The sequence below is a fragment of the Amblyomma maculatum genome, chromosome 11 (genome assembly GCF_055883805.1).
Source record: "Amblyomma maculatum isolate TAMU_Amacu chromosome 11, ASM5588380v1, whole genome shotgun sequence".
Taxonomy (NCBI): Eukaryota; Metazoa; Arthropoda; class Arachnida; order Ixodida; family Ixodidae; genus Amblyomma; species Amblyomma maculatum.
In genome coordinates, this window is record NC_139354.1 from 112700177 (window position 1) to 112705273 (window position 5097).

A 5097-nucleotide genomic window follows, 5' to 3' on the forward strand; every position below is an offset into this window, starting at 1 on the left:
ACCTTGATAGCGAAGGTAGGACAAGAGTGCGGTCAGATGAGAACCAGGTGGGGCGATGAGTAGGTCCCAGCGGCAAGGCGGCACCATGCAGCCGTAAGCCTGGCACGACCCGGAAAGGGGCCGGCGGCGTTGCTCTTCCTCGGTGGGCGCCCACGGTGAAAATCCGAGTGGTGGTGGTCTCGATGATTATTCCAGGTGGAAATCCACACAGGGGCCACACAGGGGCCCGGCGAAAATCACACAACACACGCGCAACGCGCAACAAGCACAGGGGAGGCTTCCGAGGCAGCACGGAGTCAAGGAGCACGGCCGAGGAGCGAGCGGCACGGCGAGCGCGCGCGTACTCGTCGGAGCGAGCCGCGCACGCGTTCGAACGCGCCGAGAACTGGAGGCGAAATGAGACGGCGAGAGGAGCGCATGAAATCGAAGGGAGCGAGCGACGCAAGTCCACTCTCCTTGAAGCTTCCCATCATCGATAAAAAGCAGCCATCTTCTTTCTCTCGTTCTACCCTGGATTTACATTAACTAGTAACTCTAACGTTTAATTGCACTCAGCACTACCTGTACATTTTATATGCATGCAACACGCTTGGCTTTTTGCCCGCTACAGAGACTATGTCTGGTTTGACCTGTATCCTCTATCTAGTGCGCTATGTGTGTGGATGAAATAAAAATGTTCTCGGGGATCGGAAGGATGCATCTGGCACAAGAAAATGCTAATTTGGAGGGACATGGGAGAAGACTTTGCCATGCAGTTGGTGTGGACAGAGTGAGCAGGATGGTGATAAATCCACGCCTAGAATGCCTACTAGATTAAATCTCATCGAAGTTCCATCTGACGTGCCGCCGCTGCCCAAGGATCGGCCATGAAGTCTGCAAGCGGACCTCCTCGAGGTAAAGCACAATCAGCGCGAGGGACCAGAAGTGCTCATTCACAAGCCGCAGAAAGAGAGGATGCTGTAGGCGTCGCTGCTACGAAATACAGCCGGCAGAGAACCCCCTCAAAAAAGGCAGCACTGTCTCTGGCTCGTCCCGTCATCGAAGAACCAACTGGAAAAGCCGAACACATAGCGACGGCCGATGCGGTCCCTGGCTCTGCGGCCGTCTTTGTAGCCTCCGGTCTTTGTGCCGGTCACTAATCCAGCGCGGCAGCAGCGGGAAATCGTGGTGGCGTGGCGAAACAAGCAGGATGGGGCCGATACAGCTGAGCGCGGTCTTCGCCTTGAGAGCAAAGGGCGGTGAGGAGGTTGTCCCCTTGGATGCCGTCACCGGTCCCTTGAGTACGCTTCCTCGAAATTATATTGTTTGCTGCTTGCATTGGAGCTCAAAAACAACATTCTGACCTTCATTCTAAGACTTGTTTGTAGGGGTTATTTTTGATCCCTAACCACCTGTGCAGGGAAATTGATCGAGCATGTAGTGGAGACACGTCTCAATAACTAAATGGAAGACCACCATCTTTATCCTATCTCCATGGTTGTATTCAGGTCTCATCTCTCAACGCAGGACGTGATGCTGCAACTAAAACATGAAATTCTGGACTCACAAACGCGGGACACTAAGGTCATCCTGGGTCTTGACCTGGCGAAGGCTTTCGATAACGTCACGCACAAGGCGATCCTGGATAATCTCAGCCTCCTGGGAGTAGGCCCGAAAACCTACAACTATGTTAAAAATTTCCTTTCCGACAGAGTGGCCCAAATTAACTTCGGGGAAAGTAAATCAGAATACATAGAGCTAGGTAGCAAGGGGACCCCGCAGGGATCTGTACTGTCCCCGCTTCTATTAAACGTGGCCATGATCGGGCTTCCTAGCAAACTAGCAGCGATTGAAGGTCTCAGTCATTGCATGTATGCGGATGACATAACTATTGTCAGACATGATATCCATGTACATCACACCAGATCATCGAAATTGGGACACTATTCTACCATTCGTTACATTTGCCTATAACACAGCAGTACAACGGACTACCGGTTATTCTCCATTTTTTCTCGTTTATGGCCGTCCTCCCATTAAAATTCTCGACGCTTCCTTCTTCTCTACGCCCGACTACTCCACATCAGTACCTACCCATTTTTATCTCGTGTAGCCAGATGTCGTCATCTTGCCCGCCTCAACACGGCAGCGTGCCAGGAAGACCGCAAGACTAGCTATGATTTTACACATCGAGTGGTCTCTTTTCGTCCTGGCGACGAAGTACTGCTTTATACACCATTGCGCACCCCTGGCCTTAGTGACAAATTCCACCACCGCTACATAGGTCCCTATGAGGTGATAAGCCAAACTTCCCCAGTGAACTACAAAGTGACGCCTGTAGATCCCCCAGCTGATCGACGCCACCGTGAAACTGAAATTGTTCATGTATCTCGCTTGAAACCGTTTGTGCGCCGCGATGCATCGCTTAGTTAGGAGCGGCCAGGCTGCCCGCTTCCGACCCCCCGGGCAGATTGTGTGAGCCTTCCGTGGATGTTCTTTAATTTGTACATGCCATGATCTTCCTCTTTCATTTGTACATACCATCATCATCGTCCCGTGGCGCCGGCTCCGGCACGCGCCTGGGTTTTTGTCATCGGATTAAAACGCTAGACAAGGCATCGCTGGCCTTGCCGTCACAACCTTGCAGTCTCAGCCTAGCCTTTTTTCAAACTATGTGGATTGGCAAAGGAACCGACAGTCAAATAGAGGAGACTCTCCAAATGGCCATAGGAGAAGTTGAAAAGTACGTAAATGATAGGGGACATAGGTGCTCCCTGCAAAAATCGGAAATGCTTTTTTACAACCAAAGAGGAAATCACGGTCGGATCCCCCGCGGATATCTCTTAAGGCTCAGGGAATCGATATCCCGACGGTGAACAGGATTAGAGTCTTAGGGCTGTACATTGAAAACAACGGTTTCAATTGAGAAGCAATTAAAAAGTTGGAGATATGCGCGCAACAGACTATGCGGCTCATCCGCAGAATCGCAAATAGGCGCTATGGCATGAAAGAAACGAATCTAATCAGATTACTTCAAGCCTTTGTAATAAGTAAGATTGCTTGCACAGCTCCTTTCCTTAATCTGAAGGCAGTGGAGAAGTCCAAGCTGGAAGGGATCATTCGCAGAAGTGTCAAGCAGGCGCTGGGCTTACCAATTCGGACCCCCACCGCAAAACTTTTAGAACTAGGTCTTCACAACACACTGGATGAAATTGTGGAAGGCGTGACAATCTCACAGTACGATAGGCTGTCGGGAAGCTTTACAGGCAGGAAAATCCTAGCGAAACTAGGAATAAATTAGGAGAGTCAGCGAGGTCCGAAAGTGGACATGCTTAAGAGCGTGCGCGATAGGCTGATGATCCCACCACTACCGAAAAACATGCATCCCGTCCACCACAAGGATCGCAGAGAGAAACAGGCTGAAGCCCTCGGCAAATGTTTCAAAAACTATCCGATAGAAGACGTGGCCTACGTGGACGCAGCTAATTGCGGAAGAGGGAAGAATGGTGATCGCGGTAGCTAGCGCCGAGACATATCTCCGAGCCGGCGCCTCGATCACGAGGGGCAGTCCCGAAATTGCAGAAGCTGCCATCGCACTTGCAATAGTGGGTACGGATGCGTCAACGATAGTCAGTGACTCAAAGGTAGCAGTGATGAACTTTGCCAAGGGGAGGGTCTCCCCTGTGACGACCGGAATCCTGCGGACTGCAAGGGACGACCGCAAAATTCGCATAGTCTGGACACCTGCACATGCATCCCTGGCTGGAAATGAAGCAGCTCACGAACTGGCTCGAGGTCTTGTTTTCCGAGCCAGTTGCCATACCGAGGGCTTCACAGACAGGGATCGTCTTGTGTGTTGCAGAGAGATCACACAACATTATAGGCTTAATCGAACGAAGTACCCCGCCGCTGATAAATCATTGACAAAGAGTCAGGCCACCTCTAGGCGCCGTCTCCAAACTTATACGTTTCCGAACCAGGTTATGTGTAGTCGTGATTATCCGGGACAATATTCAAACGAGTGTAAGTAATGTAAGGCCAAAGCGGATCTCAACCATATTCTCCGGAAATGCCTTTTTGCCCCCCTTAAGGGACACTTGAACAATGGGAGGCTCTCCTACTCAGCTCCGATCCGGAGACTCAAACAAATGTCGTCCAACTGGCCGAAGACGCCGCCAGGAGCCAAGACCTTCTGGTCGTCCTTTAGGCGAGGGGCCTATATGTCCTTCAGACTGTTGGCAATAAACGTTTTACAATCCAATTTTGATACTGACGGCGACGGTGTTCTACGCAGACTCCATTAATGGGGCTGGTAGGTAGGTCACCGCCGCTTGCGGCGGGGGCTAGCCTGCCACCAAATCTTTATCTGTTGTAGGCCGTCATTGCACCCGCCACCGCTTCGGTGGTGGACGACGGCTGTTGTTGCTGCGCGCGTTTTTCTTTCTTCTCTATTTTCTCTTCTGTCGGCACGAGGCAGAGGAGGTGGCTCAGCTACCAAGCCAGTAGCAGGCCCGTGCATTTTCTTGTCCTTCTTCCTACAGCCACAACGCAGCCTCTCTTCCCTTACGGCGCGGTTGAGGTGCCTATAGAATACAAAGGAGACAGCTACCGCACCTTTTACGTTCCTATAAATCAATAATCGGTACACTGTCACGTTGTCTTGAGTCGCTAGCTGCGGCAGCGGCATCAGTCAGTCGCTGCTAGCGCTGCCTCCACCAAACCCTCCCCCCTTCCTTTCCTCGTGTGCTGCGGTTGCTGCGCACGCTCGTGCCCCCATCGTTCGCCGCTGAGTGTGCCCCTCCCCCCTTATTCCTGCCAGGTTTCGGTTGATTGATTTATATGAAGGGAAAGGCGGGGTAACTCTCTCACTTGTTTTCTGTGGACACCTCAACCGTACCATAAAGGAACGAAATGTCTCATACATTGAATTACTCGCCGGTTTCAAGTCCATTCGGTGCCACAGTCTCTCCCACAATACGCGTCTCCAAAGGGATTGCTCACAAAGATAATAATAATTGATAATTAGTTCACAGGAAGGGAAAGGGGCAGTAACTGTCACATTTGTTTCTGCGGACACTGTACCGCGCTGAAAAGGAAGGGACGAAGTTGGGAATGAAA

General features: G+C 51.4%; 1 pseudogene; it reads left to right on the plus strand.

Annotated features, from left to right (window-relative positions):
* Positions 1-2944: 2944 nt before the first annotated feature.
* Positions 2945-4186, plus strand: LOC146174686 (uncharacterized; annotated as a pseudogene).
* Positions 4187-5097: the final 911 nt, after the last annotated feature.